Source organism: Elephas maximus, chromosome 25, assembly GCF_024166365.1.
Source record: "Elephas maximus indicus isolate mEleMax1 chromosome 25, mEleMax1 primary haplotype, whole genome shotgun sequence".
Classification (NCBI taxonomy): Eukaryota; Metazoa; Chordata; class Mammalia; order Proboscidea; family Elephantidae; genus Elephas; species Elephas maximus.
In genome coordinates, this window is record NC_064843.1 from 8035607 (window position 1) to 8060628 (window position 25022).

The 25022-nt window shown below is 42.7% G+C and overlaps 1 pseudogene; it reads right to left on the minus strand.

Annotated features, from left to right (window-relative positions):
- Window positions 1-25022, minus strand: part of LOC126067823 (cadherin-like protein 26) — a 47977-nt pseudogene that overhangs the window by 9856 nt on the left and 13099 nt on the right.

A 25022-nucleotide genomic window follows, 5' to 3' on the forward strand; every position in this document is an offset into this window, starting at 1 on the left:
AAAATTATACTGGTGAAGACTGTGCTTCTTGGCTTAAGTAGATACATGAGACTAAATGGGCAGCTCCTGTCCAGAAGTGAGATGAGAGGGCAGAGGAGGACATGAGCTGGTTGAATGGGCATGGGAAATACAGGGTAGAGAGGAGGAGTGTGCTGTCACATTATAGGGAGAGCAACTAGGGTCACATAACAATGTGTGTATATGGTTTTGTATGAGAAACTGACTTGAATTGTAAACTTTCACTTAAAGCACAATAAAAAAAAAAGTTTAATTTTAAAAAATGCCAATGGTGAAACCACCCATAGCAGAATCATGGGACCCTAGAACGCTGGCCCCCTCCCCCCGCCACTTTCTTTTTCTTCACTTAGCACTGATTAGGAATATACGTTTAATATCCTCATAGCCAACAGTCTACTAAATATATGCAAGTGGGATGCGTACACTCCATATCACTGGGACCCTGGGTTTTAGTTCACAGATTATCTTAAACAAAATTATCAGTTATTTGAAAATTTTTATTCAACTTAATATTTTGGCAAGTTTAATAATTCAGCCTGGAGGATTGCAGAAACGTGTTGAAACATGCTTATAAAACCACCCACCCTGGTCTATGGCAAATTTGTCTCATCGAGTCACATTTGCCTGAGCTTATACACCGTTCCAAGTACAGGAAAACTGTGCTAAATATTCCACATCATTGGCTTTGACAAAAAGCTAAAACTTTGTCTTAGGGACAGATTTAAAAAACAAAAAAAGACTTTGGGTTTGACTGAAGCTTCATCATGGGTCTAATCACCTCTTCTCAACAAAAGCACCCCTCTCCCGATGGCATTTGTCTCTAGTTTGCCATTTCAAGGATTATCATCCAAAAGCAACACCGGCATGGATGGGTAGTGATTAAAAAAAAAAAAAGATGTGTTTGATATTTTTCCCAGTTGTGCCAAAAGACTCTCACCCGTGTTGTTTTCCCTCAGAAAGCAAGGACACCCACTCTCCCCAATTTCGGGTAAACACTCACCATCGTCAACAGCATGGACAGGGATGGGGTAAAAGCTGTCCTTCACGTGAGGGGATTCTCAGTTGATTTGCTTCCTGGTGGTTAACTGCTCCCGAGTTTTCATCAGCGGTGACCTAACTTGCTGGATCATGAACCAGTTTATAGCTTGTTTAAGGAAACACACACACTGTTTAAAATCTAAATTACATCAAAGACCAATTCAAATATATCACAGCAAACACAATTCCTGCCACAAGTAATTTGGGAAATTCTAAGAAGAATTAAGCTCCAAGAGTGCTCGTGAATTTAATGGGAAGCACAGGGAAGACACTCAGAGTACTCTATTAGTTGCCAAATTGACATTCCGTAGAATCAGGAAAAGTCTCCTCCTTATTGGGCTAAACGTAACTGGAACTACCTCAGGGCAATGTTCTATCCTGGAAAAGAACCAGTCTTCAGTTGCCTCTAGGCAAGGGAGGATTAACAGTAAGTAAGGTACACACGGCTTAAACACACACACACACACACACACATACACAGCTTACTTGTGCTTGTTTACTAATCTGTAACACACAAATGTGGTGAAAAACAGGTGAAATTGTGCACTATGGATTAGTAAGTAAGCAAAAGTAAGCCCAAGTGTACCTCGCTCCTTGGATACTCCATCCCTGCCTCTGGAGCCCTGGTGGCATAGTGGTTAAAGAGGTCAGGAGTTCAAATCCACTAGCTGCTCTTTGGAAACCCTATCGGGTAGTTCTACTCTGTCCTATAGGGTCACTATGAGTCGGAATCGACTCAACAGCCATAGGTTTGGTTTTTTGGTTTTGGTCCCTGCCTCTAGGTGCTGGTTGTTGTTGTTAGCTGCCATCAAATTAGCCCTCGACTGATGGGCACCCCATGCAAAATGGTACCAGACCATTGTGATACATAGGGTTTAAAACGTCCCCCAGGGCACATCTTGGCCCACCACAAAAAACCCGCAGCCTACACAGTGGAAAAAGCAATATTTGAGGCTAATGTGAACAGACTATTCAGTCCTTAACTTTGCGATCCAAATACTCATTGAGGGCCTGCCTATGTGCCCGAGTCCCCGAGTGGTACAAATGGTTAAGTGCTCAGCTGCTAACCAAAAGATTGGAGGTTCAAATCCACCCGGAGGTGCCTCAGAAGAAAGGCCTGGTGATCTCCTGGAAGATCAGCCATTGAAACCTAACGGAGTGCGGTTCGACTCTGACGCACACACGGTCACCATGAGTCAGAGTCGCCTCAGTGACAACTAGTTTAGTTATGTGCCAAGAATACTCAAAGGACAGGACTACAACTGGTAAACTCGTGGCCATCGGGTCGATTCCGACTCGTAGTGACCTTGTAGAACAGAATAGAACTGCCCCTTAGGGTTTCCAAGGCTGTGATCTTTACTGAAGCAGACTGCCGCATTTCTCTCCCACAGAGCAGCTGGAATTTTTGAATGGCTGACTTGGTGATTAGCAGCAGCGTGTTTAACCACTGTGCCACCAAGGCTCCTTGGGAATACAACAATGAATGACATTCAGGCCCTAGGCCATTGGTTCTCAAAGTGGGATCCCCACCAGCATCCTCAGCATCACCTGGCAACTTGTAGGAAATGCATCTCTCAGGCCCCGGCCCAGGCCTACTGAATCAGAACCTCCAGGGGTGAGGCCCAGCTATCTGCATTTGCATGGTCCCCCCAGGGTTCTGCTGCACACCACCCTTGACAGCCAATGCTTAAGAGCTGGGGTACTCAAGGGGGCACGGCCCCACCCACAGCTACGTGAATGCTTGACCAGCTCCCTGTGAGGAGATGGTTACAACAACTTAGAGCAAGCGTGCAGCAATGTGGGGCATCGTTGGCCCTTTCCCATGGACCTCCACATGCATGACCGTTTTTAGGGTAGTTCTTTTTTATTACATTTTGCAAAATTATCACTCCTTGGAGGATTGGAAATTAAAAAAAAATAAAATCTGGTCCTTCCCGACAGAAGCATTGCTCTAAGCAGGAGTCTCTTGAAATGACAAGACTCACTCTAAAGCACAGACGAGAATGTTGTGGGGCAGAGGATCTAAGTTAACGGTGGTGAAATAATCAGGGCAGACACTGTGATAATGGCAACACAATGTGAAGTACGTGACTGTTGTCAGGGAACTGGACACATAAAAACTGTTGAACAGGTGTATGCTTTGTTGTGCATAATTTTCACCAAAAATGGAAATAAATAAAAAAGAAGGATGCCCAAACTCCAGGGCCAAGCAGACAGAGATGGGGGCCAACTGCTGACCAAGGCCTTACAAAAGGGCCTGGAGGACCTCCGGGGGCCCCATGGAGACAGGCCCAATGAGGCCAGATCTTCCAATGTTTCAAGAACATCCTGAAAATTCAGGTTGTTATGTAAAATCTCTTAACTTTTAAATGCTGGAAACTTTATTTTTAAAAACAAAGCACTTCTGTTGCTGCCGGTTTACAAGCTCAAGGGAAGAGGGAGATAGAAGCTCAGAACAAATGATTCTAATACAAACATGAAGACTGAATAAGGGAACATGGATGTTTAAGGGCAAAGGGAGACGAGCAAGTGAGTGCTGCCCAGCAGGGTCGAAGAAAGCGACCACCACAGACATTTAACGGGGTCCCCGGGGAGTTCTCTAGTGGCGGCTTCTGTTTTCATAACCAATCAAGAGCCAACCTCCCCAACACCTACGTCACTTTGAGCTTTTCTTTCAAAGCAGCGAGTTTTCAGGCAGAAGTCCTGTTGGAGATGTGGCTGATTCCACTTAAAAACCTCCCTCCACTCTTCTCTTCTCACCTTATGTAGTTGTCGTTAGTGGCTGTCAAGTCGGTTTGACTCCTGGTGGCCCCACGTGTTACAGAGTGGAACGCTCCATAGGGCTTTCTTGTAATCTTAAAGGAACCAGGTAGTCACGCCTTTCTTCCTTGGTACCTGCTGGGCGGGTTTGAACCTGCCACCTTTAGGTCAGCAGTCAAGTGCAAACCATCTGTACCAACTAAGGAGCTGACCTTTCTCACCTCACACGGCTTGAAATTCTATCCAGATCTGTAGCATTAAAAATTCCCAGCTGAATTCCAGCTTGGTGCTGTCCTCTCCAATCATGATGAAGGCCCCCAGTTGAAAGGCAGATGGTTCAGGTGGTTCATTGATTTCCATCACCTCCATACTCACGGTGGCTCTGGCCCCAGTCTCTACTGGCTTCTGAAGCTTGGCCCCTTCGTAAGAGACGAGCCACTCCTCATTTTCAATGGAAATGACAAGCTTTCTTGCTGGGAGAGTTTTGTAATCCAAAGGCTGCAAAACCCAAGAGGGAAGATGTCATCAGCACCGAGTCAACTCTGAGAACCAGAGCGGTGTGGCTTCTGCACTGCATTTATTATTTACATTGTCTTTGATAATGACCAAAAGACAGTCTTCAGCTCATTTTCAAATCACTAATGGAGTTCCTTTTTTTTTTTTTTCCTCCTCCTTTTCTGGTTGAAAAGAGCCACCATCCATCAGAAGGTCATGAAAAATGCAACAAAAATCCGAAAACCTGATGAAATATTTATGTGAAAACCCACCGCAGAAAATCCGGAAACTTAGGGAAACAGAGATGCTGTTAGTCATAATTATTCAGGCTACAAAGTGGTTGGTAACTTGAAAAGATTGAAAGGTTAGAAATTCTCGGAAAATTCAACCCTGGGCATTTGGGTTAATGTCTAGAGAGCCTGGCTGTTCACAGTGTAGTCCCTGGACCATCAGCTGCACCGGGGAGCTTGTTATACTGACAGGCAGAATCTCCACCTCACCAGACCCACTGACTCAGAGCAGCTTTGAACCTGACCCGAGTTGAGTCCTGTACTACACTGCAGACCCTGGATACTCTAGGGCCAGCTGAGAGTGATTAAGATAAAAGGCACTGGACTCAGGCTGCCCCAGTGGGAAACCTATACAGTAGCCCACCTCTCTTATCCACAGGGGATACATTCCAGGACCCCTCATGAATGCCTGAAACTTCGGATAGTACTAAACCCTATATATATATGTTTTGACCTATACATACATACCTATGATAAAGTTTAATTTATAAGTTAGGCACAGTAAGAGATTGATAACAATAACTAATCATAACATAGAACTATTATAACAATATACTGTAATAAAAGTTATGTGAATGTGGTCCCTGGGCAGGATGGAGCAGGAAGGCTTGGAATTTTATCACACCACTTATTTAACATTTTCGGACCACGGTTGACTGCAGGTAACTCACACCGTGGAAAGCGAAACCTCAGATAAACAGGTGGGGGCCTACTGTACTCTCTGGCTGTGCAAATTCATGAAAACGAACCAGCCTCTCTGGGCCTTGATTTCCTCGTCTGTAAAATGAGATCATACCTCCATCCAAGGCCGGCTGCTCCATGAGGCACAGCGATGGGGGCCCACACAAATGTTTTAATTTCTTTTAAAATTAGAAGAAAACAAAAATAACTTTTAGGGTTGAAGAAAAGGTTTTGATTTTTTATCACATCAGGAAAAAAATGAACTTTTTAAGATCCATGCAAATCTATTAAGTTTTATCTAAAGTAGAAAAGAAAATGTTAATGTAAAGTCATGCAGAAATAATTCTTGAAATCGCAGAACATCTCATAACATGGATGAATCTGGAAGGTATTATGCTGAGTGAAATTAGATAGTCCCAAAAAGACAAATATTGTATGAGACCACTATTATAAGAACTGAAGAAAAGGTTTAAACACAGAAAAAAACATTCTTTAATGGTTTCGAGGTCGGGAGGAGGAAAGGAGGAGGTATTCACTAAATTGATGGTAGACAAGAATTATCTTAGGTGAATACAGAGGAGGTCAGCACATCTGGACTAAACCAAAGATAAAGTTTCCTGAACACAAGCAAACACTACAAGGGACAGAGTAGTAGGGGTGGGGGTCTGGGGACCATGGTTTCAGGGGACATCTAGGTCAATTGGCATAACGTTAAAAAAACGTTCTGCACCCCACTTTGGTGAGTGGCTTCTGGGGTCTTAAAAGCAAGCGGCCATCTAAGATGCATCAATTGGTCTCAACCCACCTGGAGCAAAGGAGAATGAAGAACACCAAAGACTCAAGAAAAATAAGAGCCCAAGAGAAAGAAAGAGCCACATAAGCCAGAGACTCCATCATCCTGAGACCAGAGGAACTAGATGGTGCCCAGCGACAGCCAATGACTGCCCTGACAAGGAACACAACAGAGAACCCCTGAGGGAGCAGGAGAGCGTTGGGATACAGACCTCAAATTCTGGTAAAAAGACCAAACTTAATGGTCTGACTGAGACTAGAGGGCCCCCAGAGGACATGGCCCCCAGACTCTCTGTTAGCCCAAAACTAAAACCATTCCCAAATCCAACTCTTCAGAAAGGGATTGGACCGGACTGTAAGACAGAAAATGATACCAGTGAGGACTGAGTTTCTTGGCTCAAGTAGACACATGAGGCTGTGTGGGCAGCTCCTGTCCGGAGGCAAGATGAGAAGGCAGAGGGGGACAGGAGCTGGTTGAAAGGACACGGGAAATACAGGGTGGAGAGCAAGTATGGTCACATAACAATGTGTGATTAAGTTTTTGTATGAGAAACTGACTCGAATTGCAAACTTTCACTTAAAGCACAATAAAAGAGAGAGACAGAGAGAGAAAATAATAATAATATTTGAGATTGGTATTATCTTGGTGGGAGGAGCACAGGAAGGCAGGAAGCTGAGTGTCCGAGCACGGAAGTTATAACCAGGCCCTGCTTTCCCCACCAGGCTGTCATGAGGATTCAGGGAAGCATGGCACATGATATGCTGAGCACATTGTAGACATTTACAGATTTTACCTTCTTGTTGTTGCTGCTAGCTGCTGCCAAGTAGTCCCCTGACTCATGGTGAGCCCACACAAGACAGGCTAAGACCATCTTGATCCACAGGGCTATCACTGACTGATTTTGGAAGTAGATTGCCAGGCCTTCCTTCCTAGTCCATCTTAGTCTGGAGACTCCACTGAAATCTGTTCAGCATCCTAGCAACACCCAAGCCTCCATGGACAGACGGGTGGTGGCTGCACGTGAGTTGCATTGGCCAGGAATTAAACCCAGGTTTCCCGCATAATATTAGCTATCCTACAGAAAAACACTTCAGCATCTACAATCACCTGGCTGGTACACTTTCCGTTATAGTTTTACCTTGAGGATGCTTAAAATTTCCTTCATTGTTTTCAGGGTCAGTCAAAACATCAAAATGCCCCTCTTCATTGCCATCCCATATGTTGAACTTTACTCTCCAAGCTGATCTAAGTGTCAAATCACGGCCTTGGACCAGGAGACACAGCACGCCACAGCTGACTCAACCTTTGGGAGTCTGTATCTCTTACTGAAAGAAAAAATCACCATTTCAGTGTCAGTGAGACAAAGAAATGCTGGTGCAGAAAGAAAATGCAGGTCCCTCAGCACAACTACCTAGATATTTCTCTTGCTATTGAACACTGCCCTAAGGGGTTGGAAACCCTTTCGCTACGACAGAACCAACATCAGAGATCAACGCCTCTTGTGGTTTGGTGTCTCTGGCTGAATAATTCTGAAAGTTCTCTTAAATCCAGCTCAATGCACTCTTTTTCTTAGAATCTTTAAAAAATAATAATATACATTCTAGTTGACGCTGTCTGGAAAACCCTGCTCTTCTTCTAAAACAGGACGCTTGCAATTGTTTGGATCAAGGTGATGATTTTCCTAACACGTGGAAATCCCTAAAATTGCCTGTTATTCAATACTTTTGGTGACAACATAATGTCTCTGGACAAACATGTCAAAATAACAACGTGTATTTTGTTCCCCGGGTTTGCTTTTGAGGGCACAGCTTTTTACCAAGCCAGGGAAGGGTTTCGAAACAACACTCAAATGTAATATTATGTTACAGGGACTATATAATTTTTGATGCAGTGCTCTTATTTAAAAAATGTTTAACTTTGATTTATAAGGTTTTTTGTAATTTAAATGACACCCTTGAAGGATAGTAATTTATGTCACTGGTTAAGCAATGGATACTACCATGTGCCAGATGGTGTTTTAGGGGCTGTGAACAAAATAGGTGAAAACTAAGTGGACATGGAGGCAAGTGGGCTTAGACAATAAATGAAATAAGTAAATTAAATAGCTGCTATGAAGAAGAAGAAGGCATGCAGGGGCCGGGGTGCGGCAGGATAGGGGCGGTTTGGTTTTTATCTGGGTAGTCAGTGAAGGACGCCCTGAAAGGGACCAGGAGAAAGAGGGAAAGAAAACAAATATTTCCTTTTTTTTTTTTTTTAAGTGAAAAACCACTTTATTAGGCATTTCAATAAGAATTTAAGCCTGGCAAACCTCTTTATGTCAAGTAAACTTTGGTACACAGAGATCCTGAAAAATGAAAGAATGTCACGCATCCTTTCAGCAAATGGAGACAGTCCAGGTTATTGTTGCACAACACTGCATGGTGAAGCCGTTTCAGTGGAATTATTTAACTGCAGAATACTGTCTTTTCTTTTTGTCCTTAGAAATACATTGTCCACTCCTCACTTCTAATTTTATATAATATTCATCTAAGACATTATCATTCTAAAACTAATAGTCTGAGATTTCATTTACATGATCAACATTACCATCATTCTTGGTCTAGAGTGCTGCTCTCTATTTGAATTCGTCTATTGAGTGTCTAACAATTGTAAAATGTCCTTGTTTTTCAATTTTATTTTCTCTCCTATTATGGATAAGGAGCCCTGGTGGAACCGTGCTTAAAGCGATCGGCTGCTAACCGAAAGATTGGTGGTTCAAAACCACCAGAGGTTCGATAGGAGAAAGATGTGGCAGTCAGTCTGTTTCCGTAGAGATTTACAATGTCCTTGGTTTTCAGTTTTATTCTCTTCTATTATGGGTGGAAAATGAAAACTATTTGACTATTTTGAAAACCACATGGATTAGTAAAAATAAAAAGTTGAACACAGATCCTAGTGGTTTTCCTTTTTTCTCTTCGCAATCTCACATACCTTAAGGGGTCATATTTCGAGACTTGCATAGTGGGTTTCTACACTTCCTTAAGCCCTAGGATCTTTGTTGTTGTTGTTGTTAGGTGCCATCGACTCAGCTCTGACTCATAGCGGCCCTATACACAACAGAAAGAAACACTGCCCAGTCCCGAGCCATCCTTGCAATCGTTATGCTTGAGCTCATTGTTGCAGCCACTGTGTCAATCCACCTCATTGAGGGTCTTCCTCTTTTCTGCTGACCCTGTACTCTGCCAAGCATGATGTCCTTCTCCAGGGACTGATCCCTCCTGACAACATATCCAAAGTATGTAAAATGCAGTCTCACCATCCTTGCCTCTAAGGAGCATTCGGGCCGCACTTCTTCCAAAACAGATTTGTTCGTTCTTTTGGCAGTCCATGGTATATTCAATATTCTTCACCAACACCACAATTCAAAGGCGTCAATTCTTCTTTGTTCTTCCTTTTTCAGTGCCCAGCTTTCACATGCATATGATGTGATTGAAAATACCATGGCTTGGGTCAGGCGCACCTTAGTCTTCAGGGTGACGTCTTTGCTCTTCAACACTTTGAAGAGGTCCTTTGCAGCAGATTTACCCAATGCAATGCGTCTTTTGATTTCTTGACTGCTGCTTCCATGGCTGTTGATTGTGGATCCAAGTAAAATGAAATCCTTGACAACTTCAATCTTTTCTCTGCTTATCATGATATTGCTCATCGGTCCAGTTGTGAGGACTTTTGTTTTCTTTTTGTTGAGGTGTAATCCATACTGAAGGCTGTGGCCTTTGATCTTCATTAGTAAGTGCTTCAAGTCCTCTTCACTTCCAGCAAGCAGGTTGCGTCATCTGCATAACGCAGGCTGTTAATGAGTCTTCCTCCAATCCCGAGGCCCCGTTCTTCTTCATATAGTCCAGCTTCTTGGATGATTTGCTCAGCATACAGATTAAATAGGTATGGTGAAAGAATAAAACCCTGATGCACACATTTCCTGACTTTAAACCATGCAGTATGCCCTTGTTCTGTCCGAACAACTGCCTCTTGATCTATGTAAAGGTTCCTCATGAGCACAATTAAGTGTTCTAGAATTCCCATTCTTCACAGGGTTATCCATAGTTTGTTATGATCCACACAGTCGAATGCCTTTGCATAGTCAATAAAACACAGGTAAACATCCTTCTGGTATTCTCTGCTTTCAGCCAGGATCCATCTGACATCAGCAATGATATCCCTGGTTCCATATCCTCTTCTGAAACCAGCCTGAATTTCTGGCAGTTCCCTGTCGATATACTGCTACAGCCGTTTTTGAATGATCTTCAGCAAAATTTTGCTTGCGTGTGATATTAATGATATTGTTCTATAATTTCCACATTTGGTTGGATCACCTTTCTTGGGAATAGGCATAAATATGGATCTCTTCCAGTCATTTGGCCAGGAAGCTGTCTTCCATATTTCTTGGCATAGACGAGTGAGCACCTCCAGTGCTGCATCTGTTTGTTGAAACATCTCAATTGATATTCCACCAATTCCTGGGGCCTTGTTTTTCACCTAAGCCTTCAGAGCAGCTTGGACTTCTTTCTTCAGTACCATCGGTTCCTGATCATATGCCGTCTCTTGAAATGGTTGAATATTGACTAATTCTTTTTGGTATAATGACTCTGTGTATTCCTTCCATCTTCTTTTGATGCTTCCTGAGTCGTTTAATATTTTCCCCATAGAATCCTTCACTATTGCAACTCGAGGCTTGAATTTTTTTCTTCAGTTCTTTCAGCTTGAGAAACACCAAGTGTGTTCTTCCCTTTTGGTTTTCCATTTCCAACTCTTTGCACATGTCATTATAATACTTTACTTTGTCTTCTCGAGAGGCCCTTTGACATCTTCTGTTCAGCTCTTTTACTTCATCAATTCTTCCTTTTGCTTTAGCTGCTCGACACTCAAGAGCAAGTTTCAGAGTCTCCTCTGACATCCATCTTGGTCTTTTCTTTCTTTCCTCTCTTTTCAGTGACCTCTTGCTTTCTTCATAGATGATGCCCTTGATGTCATTCCACAACTCGTCTGGTCTTCTCTCACTAGTGTTCAATGCATCAAATCTATTCCTGAGATGGTCTCTAAATTCAGGTGGGATATACTCAAGGTCATATTTTGGCTCTCATGGACTTGGTCTGATTTTCTTCAGTTTCAGCTTGAACTTGCATATGAGCAATTGATGGTCTGTTCCACAGTCGGCCCCTGGCCTTGTTCTGACTGATGATATTGAGCTTTTCCATCGTCTCTTTCCACAGATGCAGTCAATTTGATTTCTGTGTGTTCCATCTGGCGAGGTCCGTGTGTATAGTCGCTGTTTATGTTGGTGAAAGAAGGTATTTGCAGTGAAGAAGTCGTTGGTCTTGCAAAATTCTATCATTCGATCTCTGGCATTTTTTCTATCACCAAGGCCATATTTTCCAACTACTGGTCCTTCCTCTTTGTTTCCAACTTTCACATTCCAATCGCCAGTAATTATCAATGCATCTTGATTGCATGTTCGACCAATTTCAGACTGTAGCAGCTGATAAAAATCTTCTATTTCTTCATCTTTGGCCCTAGTGGTAAATTTGAATAATATTCGTATTAACTGGTTAGGCGTATGGATATTATCCTATCACTGACAGTGTTGTACTTCAGGATAGATTTGAAATGTTCTTTTTTAAAGTGAATTCAACACCATTCCTCTTCGAGTTGTCGTTCCCAGCATAGTAGAGTATATGATTGTCTGGTTCAAAATGGCCCATACCAGTCCATTTCAGCTCACTAATGTCGAGGATATCGATGTTTATACATTCCATTTCATTTTTGACGATTTCCAGTTTTCCTAGATTCACACTTCGCACATTCCAGGTTTCAATTATTAATGGATGTTTGCAGCTGTTTCTTCTCATTTTGAGTCGTGCCACATCAGCAGATGAAGGTCCCAAAAGCCTGACTCCATCCATGTCATTAAGGTCGACTCTACTTCAAGGAGGCAGCTCTTCTGCAGTCATCTTTTGAGTGCCTTCCAACCTGAGGGGCTCATCTTCCAGCGCTATATCAGACAATGTTCTGCTGCTATTTATAAGGTTTTAACTGGCTAATGCTTTTCAGAAGTAGACTGCAGGGTCCTTCGTCCTAGTCTGTCTTAGTCTGGAAGCTCAGCTGAAACCTGTCCTCCACGGGTGACGCTGCTGGTATCTGAATACCAGTGGCATAGCTTCCAGCATCATAGCAACACACAAGCCTCCACAGTACGACAAACTGTCAGTTTGTCCAAGGATCTTACAACATGTGAAATCTTATGTGGAACCCTGATGTATGAATCAGGTGAGCGGGAGGAGGCCAGGCCTCAGCCCATCTGCTCATCTTCTCCTCTATAGCCCTCAGCAGTATGAAAAGGGAGACTCTGCCCCCAGAGGACAGCTGGCATTGTCTGCAGACACTGTCACAACTGGAATTGCTACTGGCATCCAGTGGTGGAGGCCAGGGATGCTGCTAAACACCCTACAACGCACAGGATGGCCCAAACAAGGAATTATCCAGCCCCAAACATCGGCAGACCCCAACTCAGAGTAAACGTGGGTTCTCCATCTTCCCTAGGACTCAGTTTCGTCGTCTGTAAAATGGAAACCTTGCCTTAGTTTTCAAGAATTAAATGAAATAATGCATATAAGTACAGCCAGAGTGCTCCTTTAAAGCAAGGGTGGCAAGACTTTGTCTCATGTACTTTGGACAGGTTATCAGGTGGGACCAGTCCCTGGAGAAGGACATCATGCTTGGTAAAGTGCAGGGTCAACAAAAAAAGAGGAACACCCTCAACAAGATGGCTTGACACAGTGGCTACAACAATGGGCTCAGGCATAACAACAATTGTGAGGATGGTGCAGTGTTTCGTTCTGTTGTACCTAGGGTCACTATGAGGCAGAACTGACTCAACAGCAATGCATGTAAACTTTCCTAGCACGGTTCCTGGCCCAAAGCAGTCAAAAACGTAAGCTTAAGTGATCTGAAGTGTAACTAGGGTAGGGCAGGTATTGCGTGTCCCTGGGTACGTGGCACCACAGAGCAGTTTCTGTTAACCCGGAATGGCCAATGGCATGTCTACAGAAAATGGCGCCTATAGCAAGCACTGAAATTGTGCCCCTGTCCAAATATCTGACTGCCCTTTTTTAGATAAATTTACCTTAATATTGGCTCAAAAATACAAGTCAAGCTCGCTGATCTTGCAGTTAACACATTACCGTTCTAAGGAAGGACGTTGTACCAAAAAGGGTTAATAGAAACTGCTCAGCGGTACCACATGCCTAGGGCTAGTGTAATACCCTAGATACACCACTGTCATGGCTGACTTCTTCATTTCAGGTTAAGTTACATTTGAGCCTTACGTGTATCTCAGGTGATAGGGGCTACCCCAGTATAAATGAGCCCAGAATTCAGGATCCGTCCTGCTTTGGGGAGTGAGGTGCCACATGCTCTCCTGGGTGAACACAGGCCTGTGTTCTTTCATAACGACATGAACAGTGGCTGTGGATGACAACTGTGGTTCCCCGAAAAGTCTTGCTCTGATCAGTAACACAAAGGAGCAGTCTACATCCACATACTTCAAATACAAGAAAGGGAAATACTAATAAAGAAACGTCCTACCTTAGCAACTTCAATAGCAAGTGCACTCGCAGAGGGCTCCTCACTAAGTACAAAGATCCCAAGTCTGGGGCTCATTTGCAAGGGAACGCATTCTATTTTTTTTTAAATAATATATGGCCCCCAATACACTTTTAGCTCAGTAATGAAGTCACTCCTGAGGTTCACCCTTCAGCCAAAGATTAGACAGGCCCATAAAACAAAATGAGACTAAAGGGACACGCCAGGCCAGGGGCAAGGACTAGAAGCCAGGAGGGGACAGGAAAGCCAGTAATAGGGAACCCAAGGTCAAAAAGGAAGAGTGTTGACATGTTGTGGGGTTGGTAACCAATGTCACAAAAAAATATGTGTACTGTTTAATGAGGAGCTAGTTTATTCCGTAAACCTTCATCTAAAGTACAATCAAAAAAGGGAAAAAATAATAATGCAATCCACATAACCTCATAATCCAAACATCCTGAGAGTCGTATTTCTACCACTAATCCCATCAACCCAGAAGCTGCTCTCTTTCAGTGGCATTTGAGAAATGAGGGAATAAAGGACTTGAGAATTTGGAGTGTTTTCTTCATCCAAACCAACTGTTGACATCTGAAAAACAGGTAGATTTGGAAAGAATCGTTTACAACTGTTACCACCACGTAACCAAACAGGATGATGGACTCGTTGCTAAATGGCATGGGGGCATACACTATAATTAAATATTTAAGCCTAAAACTATAGACAGACTAGACAAAATAAAGATGAATACTTAAATAACAATAAAGCGAAGAAGAACTTTATAATCCTGATTCCAAAGCAGAAACCTTAAATGACAAAATTGATAAATCACATTATATCTAAAATGCTTCGGGAAAGAAAAAACTATAGGCAAAACTGAAAAGGAAATGATGAACCAGGAAAACATATTTGAAACATATGGCAGACATACAGTAATAGTCTTAATGTAGAATAATAAAGTTAAAGTCAAGATAAAAATGACAAATGCATTAACAGAAAAATGGACAAAAGAAAGGAAGCAGCAGTTCATAAAATAAATAGAAATGGCCATGAAGCTTATTAACACACCCAGGTATATAATCACCAAAGATGAACAATACATGGGGCACTCTCATTTTTTTGTTGTTGTTGTTGGACAAATAAGCCAGAGTGCTTAAACTGTGTGCACAGTTCAAACAAGCAATTCTACATTTATGAATGTATGCTAAGTAAATAGCATTAGATGTTGTTTTTGTTAGGTGCCTTCGGGTCAGTTCCAGCTCATACCGACCCTATGTACAACAGAATGAAACACCGCCAGGTACTGCACCATCCTCACAATCATTGTTATACTTAAACCAATTGTTGCAGCCACTGTGTCGGTCCATCTCACTGGGGGCCTTCCTCTTTTCCACTGACCCTATACTTTATCAGGCATGATGTCCTTCTCCAGGGACTGATCCCTCCTGACAACATGTCCAAAGTATGTGACACCTAGCCTCACCATCCTTGCTTCTAAGGAGCATTCTGGTTGTACTTCTTCCAAGACAGATTTGTTCATTCTTTTGGCAGTCCATGGTATATTCAATATTCTTTGCCAACACCACAATTCAAAGGTGTCAATTATTCTTTGGTCTTCTTTATTCACTGTCCTGCTTTCACATGCATATGAAGCAATTGAAAACACCAGGGCTTAGGTCAGGCCCACCTTAGTCTTCAAGGTGACATCTTTGCTTTTCAACACTTTAAAGGGTTTTTTTTGCAGCAGACTTGCCCAATGCAATATGTCTTTTGATTTCTTGACTGTTGCTTCCATGGGTGTTGATCATGGATCCAAGTAAAATTAAATCCTTGACAACTTCAATCTTTTCTCCATTTATCATGATGTTACTTATTTTTGTTCTCTTTATGTTAATTTTTTTTTTTTATGTTGAGGTGTAATTCATACTGAAGGTTATGGTCTTTTATCTTCATCAGTAAGTGCTTCAAGTCCTCTTCCCTTTCAGCAAACAAGGTTGTATCATCTACATAACTCAGGTTGTTAATGAGCCTTCCTCCAATCCTGATGCCTTGTTCTTCTTCATATAATCCAGCTTCTCAGATTATTTGCTCAGCATACAGATTGAATAGGTATGGTGAGAGTATATAACCATGACACACACCTTTCCTGACTTTAAACCATGCAGTATCCCCTTGTTCTGTTCAAACAACTGCCTCTTGATCTATGTACAGGTTCCTCATGAGCACAATTAAGTGTTCTAGAATTCCCATTCTTTGCAATATTATCCATAGTTTGTTATGATCCACACAGTTGAATGCCTTTGCATAGTCAATAAAACACAGGTAAACATCTCTCTGGTATTCTCTGCTTTCAGCCAGGATCCATCTGACATCAGCAATGATATCTCTGGTTCCACATCCTCTTCAGAATCCAGCTTGAATTTCTGGCAGTTCTCTGTCGATATACTGCTGCAGCCTCTTTTGAATGATCTTCAGCAAAATTTTACTTGCGTGTGATATCAATGATATTATACAATGATTTTCATATTCTGTTGGATAACCTTTCTTTGGAATGGTTATAGATATGGATCTCTTTCGGTTGGTTGGCCAGGTAGCTGTCTTCCAAATTCCTTGACAAAGACGACTGAGTACTTCCAGCACTGCATCTGTTCATTGAAACATCTCAAATGATATTCCATCAATTCCAGGACCCTTGTTTTTCGACAATGCCTTCAGTGCAGCTTGGACTTCTTCCTTCAGTACAATCTGTTCCTGATCATATGCTACCTCCTGAAATGGCTGACCATCGACCAATCCTTTTTGGTACAGTGCCTGTGTATTCCTTCCATCTTCTTTTGATGCTCCCTGTGTTGTTTAATATTTTCACTGTACAATCCTTCAGTATTACAACTTGAGGCTTGAATTTTTTCTTCAGTTCTTTCAGCTTGAGAAAGACCGAGCATGTTATTCCCTTTTCATTTTCTATCTCCAGGCCTTTGCACATGTCATTATAATGCTTCGTCTTCTCAAGCCACCTTTTGAAATCTTCTGTTCAGCTCCTTTACTTCATCATTTCTTCCTTTTGCTTTAGCTACTGGACGTTCAAGAGAAAATTTCAGTGCTAAATGGGGAACACATGTTTAGCTCAGATATGTTCCTTGAAACATATTCTCTAAAATTAACAAAAATTGGCAACACAACATAAATGTCCAGTAATAAGTGATTACTTAAATAATAATAAGTGATTAGTTAAATGTCTTAAACCAAAACTAACTCCATAGCAGTTGAGTTGATTCCAACTCATAAGGATCCTACATTACCCAGTAGAACTGCCCCACAGGGTTCCCAAGGAGCAGCTGGTGGATTCAAACTGATTATTTTTTGATTAGCAGACTGAGTTATTAACCACTGTGCCACCAGGGCCCCAAATACCTCAAGACACACCATAAAATAAAGTACTACACAACAAGTTGCCGTCAGAAAATACTAGTGGGTTACAAGCAGTAAAACTAGATTTTTTAAATGGAAAGTCCATAAATACACACCTATAAAAAAAAATCATACCCACATATATGGATAAATATGCAATTCTACCACTCGTCTGTCAGTTTGTCATCCTGCGGTGGCTTACTTGTTGCTGTGATGCTTGAAGCTAAGCCACTGGTATTTCAAATACAAGCAGGGTCACCCATAGTGGACAGGTTTCAGCAGAGCTTCCAGACTAAGACTGCCTAGGAAAAAAGACCCAATGGTCTACTTCAGAAAAATATTGGCCAGTGAAAACCTTACGAATAGCCGTGGAACTTTGTCTGATACAGTGCCAGGAGATGAACCCCTCAGGTTGGAAGGAACTCTAAATACAAACGAGGAAGAGCTGCCTCCTTAAAGTAAAGTCGACCTTAATGACATGCATGGAGTAAAGCTTTCGGGACCTTCATTTGCTGATGTGGCACAACTCAAAATGTAATGAAACAGCTGCAAACATCCATTCCTAATCGAAACATGGAATGTACAAAGTATGAATCTAGGGAAATTAAAAGTTACCCAAAATGAAATGGAATGCTTGAAGATAGATATCCTAGGCATTAGTGAGCTGAAATGGAATGGTATTGGCCATTTCGAATCAGACAATCATATGGTCTACCATGTCAGGAATGACAAATTGAAGAATGGTGTCACATACATTGCAAAAAAGAACATTTCAAGATCTATCCTGAAGCACAACGCTGTCAGCGATAGGATAATATCCACATGCCTACAAGGAAGACCAGTATGACTATTATTCAAATTTATCCACCAACCACTAATGCCAGAGAAGAAAAGTTGAAGATTTTTACCAACTTCTTTAGTCTGATATTAATCAAATATGCAATCAAGGTGCATTCATAATTACTGGTAATCAGAATTGGAAAGTTGGAAACAAGTAAAGATGGTAGTGGGAAAATATGGCCTTGGTGATAAAAATGATGCCAAAGATCACATCATAGGATTTTGAAAGACCAACAACTTCTTCATTGCAAACACTTTTTTTCAACAACATAAACAGCAACTATACATGTGGATCTTACCAGATGGAATACAAAGGAATCAAATTGACTACATCTGTGGAAAGAGATGATAGATAACCTCAATATCATCAGTCAGAACACCAGGGATCAACCGAGGAACAGACCATCAATTGCACATATTCAAGTTCAAGGTGAAGCTGGAGAAAATTAAAACAAGTCCATGAGAGCCAAAGTATGACCTTCAGTATATCCCACCTGAATTTAAAGAACATCTCAAGGATAGATTTTACACATTGAATATTAATGATTGAAGAACAGACCAGTTGTGGAATGTCATCAAGGATATCACACATAAAGAAAGGAGAAGGTCATTAAAAAGATAGGAAAAAAAGAAAAAAACAAAATAGATGTCAGGAGAGACTCTGAAACTTACTCTGAACATAGAGTAGCTAAAGTGAGTAGAAGAAATGATGAAGTAAAGGGGCTGAACAGAAGATTTCAAAGGGCAGCTCGAGAAGACAAAGTATTACAACGAAATGTGCAAGGACTTGGAGTTAGAAAATCAAAAGGAAAAAACACATTCCGCATTTCTCAAGCTGAAAGGACTGAAGAAAAAATTCAAACCTCAAGTTACAATATTGAAGGACTCTATGGGCAAAATATTGAATGATGCAGGAAGCATTAAAGGAAGATGGAAGGAATACACAGAGTCACTGTATCAAAAAGAATTGGTTGACGTTTAACCATTTCAGGAAGTAGCATATGATCAAGATCCAATGGTATTGAAGGAAGGAGTCCAAGCTACACTGAAGGCATTAGTGAAAAACAAGGCTTCAGGAATTGACGGAATACCAGTTGAGATGTTTCAACAAATGGATACAGCACGGGAGGTGCTCACTCATCTATGCCAAGAAATTTGGAAGACAGCTACCTGAGAGTGAACAAATCTGTTTTGGAAGAAGGGCAGCCAGAATGCTTCTTAGAAGCAAGGATGATGAGACTACATCTCACATACTTTGGATATGTTATCAGGAGGGACCAGTCCCTGGAGAAGGACATCATGCTTGGTGAAATAGAGGGTCAGCAAAAAAGAGGAAGGCCCTCAACGAGATAGATTTACACAGTGGCTGCAACTATGGGCTAACATAAAGCCAGGATTGTGAGGATGGTGCAGGACTGGGCAGTGTTTCATTCTGTTGCATGTAGGGTCACTATGAGTCAGAACCAATTCGACAGCACCCAACAACAGCATAAAAAAATCGCACCCACATATACTTGTAAATATCTCATGCATACACATACACGTTTTGTACCATGCATAGATAAAAGGTGAAATAAATGTATGCCTATATTCACAAATACACATTCATAATTATATGTAAATACCTGTGAATACAAAGACATGGGTATGTATAACACTGTGCGTATACACACACATAAAATGCAGAGAAGCATGCTGCGAGATTAGAAACTAAATGTTAGTGGCAACTACCCTAAATGGTATTATTCAACATGCTTTCTGATTCAGTCTCTTCACTTCTTGGAAGTCTCCAAATTTCCAACGCTAAAGACTAATTGATTTTGCAAAACAAACAACGCTTCCCTACCATTAGAGGAAAGACACGCAGCCTCTGAGCTAGGAGACTCAGCGTGTCATGAGCAATTCTCAGAGATATCCAGGGAAACGCCACCCAAAAACCAAAAGCCAAACAGTTTCCGTTGACTCCTGGGGACCCCACATGTGCAGAGTAGAATTGTGCAGCACAGGGTTATCAAGGCTGGGACCTTTTAGAAACAGATCGCCAGGCCTTTCTTCCTTGGCCGCATTTGACTTTATTGTTAGATTGGCCTTTATATATTAGGAGTGCAAAGGGACACCATTTCACATCGTTTCATCAGCCTCAGGGCGTTTTGTTCTGATTCAAGACCGTGGCCTTTGAGAACTGAGCGGTGACATGTCTTCTGAGGTCAATACCTGGATCAGGTCCCCCTTCAATATCCAAGAAGGACAACTTTCACAGGACAGAGGCAGGAGTTATCTGTAGCCGCAGACACTCACCTGCCACTTGGCTCTGCTTCACCCTGATGTTAAATCTCTTTTCTAGAAACTGGGGTGCGGTGGTCATTGACCTCACTGACCCTGATGTTGAAAATCAAGGATCTACCCATGATTTTCCCTGTTGAGCGATTGGTAACATGGAAACGAACGTGGGACACAGAGTTTTAGCGCTGCAGAGCCAGTGACGTGGTGACAGTGATCACATAGCCATGAGTGTAGCTGTGTTTTGTGTCTGTCTCCGCCACTAAATAGAAGATTCCCCGAGGGCAGGGATCACGCAGCTCTCCTTCACCGTTAACCCAGGGGCTGAGCACAGTGCTGGCTCAGACTGCTGTGTGCCGTCAAGTCAATCCCGACACATAGTGATCCCGTGTGACCCAGGAGAACCACCTCATAGGGTGTTTTGGTTGCTATCTTTATGGAAGCAGGTTGCCAGATCTTTCTCCTGAGGAGCCACTGGTGGGTTCGAACTACGAACTTGTTGTTTGGCAGCCGGTTAGCAGCCAAATGTTTAACCATTAACCACCAGGGCTCCTTTGGCACAGACTTAAAAAAAAACAAAAACAAAACCCATTGCCGTTGAATCAATTCTGACTTATAGCGACCCTATAGAACAGAGGAGGACTGCCCCATAGGGTTTCCAATGAGCAGTTGGTGGATTTGAAATGCCAACTTTTTGCTTAGCAGACATAGCTCACTGTGGCTCTTAAGCACTGTGCCACCTGGGTTCCAACTAGGTGCTCAATAAATGTATATAGAACAAAGCAATGGGCTGACTTTAAACAAACAAACAAAAAGCATTAATGCTAAGAATGACTGCTCACCCTCAGTGGGGACCCACTGAGCACCCAGCACTATGCTGAGCCCTTAGTGCAGATCAAGTCCTTTGATCCTTGCACGAGCGCTATGGAGGTTACTCTTGTCATCCTTACTCTGTGCCTGGCCCTTACAGAGGCTGAGTGATTGTCCAACTCTCAGCTTGGAGGCTGGCTTAGTGTCCTAGAGCCGCCATAACAAAGGACCACAAAGTGAGTGGCTTTAAAGGCCCAGAAATGTACTTCCTCACACTGCTGCAGGCTAGAAGTCCAAACCAGGGTCTCCGTTGTGTTAATTCCCCTGAGGGTTCTGAGAGAGGAACGGTTCTGTGCCCCTCTCCCAGCTTCCAGTGGCCTCCAACAACCCTTGGCATTCCTTTGCTGCTGGTAGCTGCATCTTCAAGTGGCACCTCCCCCCACCCCCCACCCCCCGCCCCGCTGTGTCTGTCTTCACACCTGTCTGCCTCTTATAAGACACCAGTCATGGATTAGAACCCACCCTACTCTAGTATGACCCCATTAATTAACTGATAATATCTTCAAAGAAAGATTCTATTTCCCCAAACAAGGTCACATTCGCAGGTACAGGGGTTGGGACTTCAACATATCTTCTGGCGGGACACAATTCAATCTACAACAGAGGCCAAAACCCAAAAAAAAAAAACCCGTTGCCACAGAGTCAAATCCAACTGATAGTGACCCTACAAGACAGAGTAGAACTGCCCCACAGGGTTTCCAAGGAGCAGCTGGTGGATTCGAACTGCCGACCTTTCGGTTAGCAGCCTAAGCTCTTAACCACTGTGCCACCAGGGCTCCGTACTAGAGGCAGAGCAGCCCAAATTCAAGTTCAGATAGTGTGTGGCACCTGCATTATCAGTTCTTCACAGCGTTTTTCTGTGGCCTGACAGAGTCCAGAAGGGGAAGCCCCATGGGGTGTCTAGGAATCTGGAAAGCTTCCGCAGCAATCTCTCTCCTCTTCTCAGAGCCCATGTGGCCTCCTCCTCTACTTTGTTGTCCGAGACTCTTGAATATTCTTTCCCTGCAGATGCCTCACTCACTCAATGGCTTCCCCCATGATGGTCCCACCAGGCACCCTAAAATGGTGGCGGTCCCTGAAGTCCGCTCTGGTTCAGCTCCCCTCCTCTCTCCGACAATCCTGAAGGACTCTGCAGCGCTCCTGGTGAACTAGTCTTCTTCAGGGACTGTAGCATACATTTTTAAATTTCTGTGCAAGCAGATTGGCTTCCTCACAGACCGTCTCTACATTCCCTTCCATAATTTATGGCTGTGCTGGCATCTCTTTCCTCCTTAATCACCCTGACGTCTGGCTCTAAAACTGTGCCAACTGTAATTCTTCCACTTAAAAATAACAACCACATGTTTGTTTTATGTTTATTATTTCCTACCCCATTTATTACCCTCAAAGCTGCATCTGAGCCCTTTAGTTCCACAAGATGCTTGAGAGGCGTGAGTGCTGTTTATTCTTTGGCAAGACGCTTAGAATTTCCAGGGGGCTCAGGATCACAATGGAGAAAAGAAATGTCGTGGATATTTCTTGTACATGGAGAGGGTTTTCAGCCTTTTGTTACAGCCTGAAGATTTACATCCTTGCATAAACAAACCCTGGTGCATCAGTGTGATGGATCAGCATACGGCTATTTGAAATGACAGGCACAGAATCTACACTCTTACCCACAATCGAGCATACGGATTCTCTGTAAATGCCACTTGCACAATAGGAAATAGCTTACGGGCATAAGGTATCACGGGGAAAGATGACCCTGTGGCAATAAAGACGAACAAATAATTATTTTGACAACTGTAAATGGATGAATTTTCTTGGCTGTATGTGTCTCCTATGAAACTGGGCATGTTTTAATATAAATTGATAGGGCTCCCACACAGAAAAAAAAGTCCGACGTTTTCCCTTTCCAGCTGGGTCTCAGATCTTACAGCAATTCTCAGCTGATGTGACGCTGCACCTTTGCTGTAGGTGCCCCCCCACGCCCCCCAAACACAAGTGTTTAAGTGCTCAGACTAGTGCTAATGGCTCCTGATTCAGGGTTCTCAAGAGTAAAGTAATGCTGTTTTCTGTTTCACAGGGTGGCCAAAACAAAAAGTAAATTCCTTCTACTGAAACAGAGAGTTGAGCTAGCATGCTCAACTGGCATAGTGTCCAGATGGCACTTCGCTGATGCCACTTTTCATGGTTGGTAAGCGTCCACCAAGGAGCCCTGGTGGTGTAGTGGTTAAGCACTCGGCTGCTAACCAAAAGGTCATTGATTTGAACCCACCAGCCACTCTACGGGAGAAAGGTGTGGCAGTCTGCTTCCAAAAAGATGACAGCCTTGGAAACCCTACTGGGGTAGTTCTACTCTGTCCTGTAAGGTCACCATGAGTCAGAATCAACTCGACTGCCATGGGTTCAATCTTTCATCAAGCCTGGCTGGTACAAAAGGTTAATGCACTTGGCTGCTAACTGAAAATCTGGAGGTTCAAGTCCACCCAGAAGTGCCTTGAAAAAAAGGTCTGGTGATCTACTTCTGAAAAACCAGCCATTGAAAACTCTATGGAGCACAGTTCTATTATGGCACACATGGGGTTGCCATGAGCTGGAATCAACTCAATGGCAACTGGTAATCTTTCATCAGTCTGTTTCATATCTTTCTAACTAGAGTGTAAACTCCCGGAAGGCACAGACTATTTTACTGTGTTCATTCATTCAACGTACTTAGCTGAGAACCTACTATGGACTGTGCTTGGATCTTGACTCAGGAAATGGCAGTGAATAAGGCAGTCGCTGCCCCTCTCTGCTTGGAATTTACATTCATTAACAGGGAATCAAACGCTTAAGTGTGATTTCCAGGTAGTGAGAAGTGTTGAGGAGAATGTAAAGCAGGACAGTGAGACAGAGAGCTATGGATGGGGGCAGGGACAAGCTTTAGAGTGTCCACCCTGTACCTTCCCTCATGAAAGCTCATCATCAAATGAGGGGACCAATTTCACAATGTAAAGTGACAACTGTGAATGTCGGTGCTGTGAAAGACTAGAACCTGGATTTGACCTAGACAAGGAGGTCAGAGCATAGGGACTTGAGATCTTGACGAAACCAGACCCATGGAGAACACTACTCATTTTCCCTACATATTTTTCACTTTTTCTCTGAATGGCCTCTGAGACCAAGCTGAGATGTGCCAAGCCTTCCATCTCAACCTCAAGTTTCAGAAAACACTCTTAGGGATTTGGCATCAGCATTAGCAGCTCCTTAGCACAAAGTCCCATATTAAACCTTGTTAATGCCAGCCCTTAATATATCATTAAAGATGTTTGGAAAACAAATGAACAGTGAGAACTGAATGCCTTGTGCCATCCTTGCACGGACCATGTCTTTCACCATTGTGTTCTAGGACCTTGTTTTTCTACGTGGCCAGTGGAGTAGCAGCATCACTTAGGAACTCGTTGAGAAATGCAGAATCTCAGGCCGCACCCAGACTACTGAATCAGAACCTGCATCTTAACACATTGTATTTGCTTCTTAAAGACTGGGAAGCGCTATCTAGGGGTCCCCCTTATGGTGACTCTATATGCCTTCTTTTTAGTAGACACTACAAATTCTGGGTCATAAGTTTATATAAATAGAGGAGACCTAGAAAGTTGTCTTCGAACAATACATGTTTCCATGTCTTTATGGAGTTTTGGATCATTTCTGTCTGTTTAAAAATTGGAGATTCAGAGACTATCAGTGAGTTAAGAATATCTATAACAGGACCGAACCGAACCCATAGCTGTCAAGCTGATTCTAACTCATAACGACCCTACAGGACAGAGTAGAATTACCCCATACAGTTTCCAAGGAGTGGCTAGTGAATTTGAACTACTGACTCTGTGGTCAGCAGCCAAGCTCTTAACCACTGTGCCAATATCTATAATATTATATATAAACCTTTTGAGGCCACAGGACACTGCCAGAGAAAA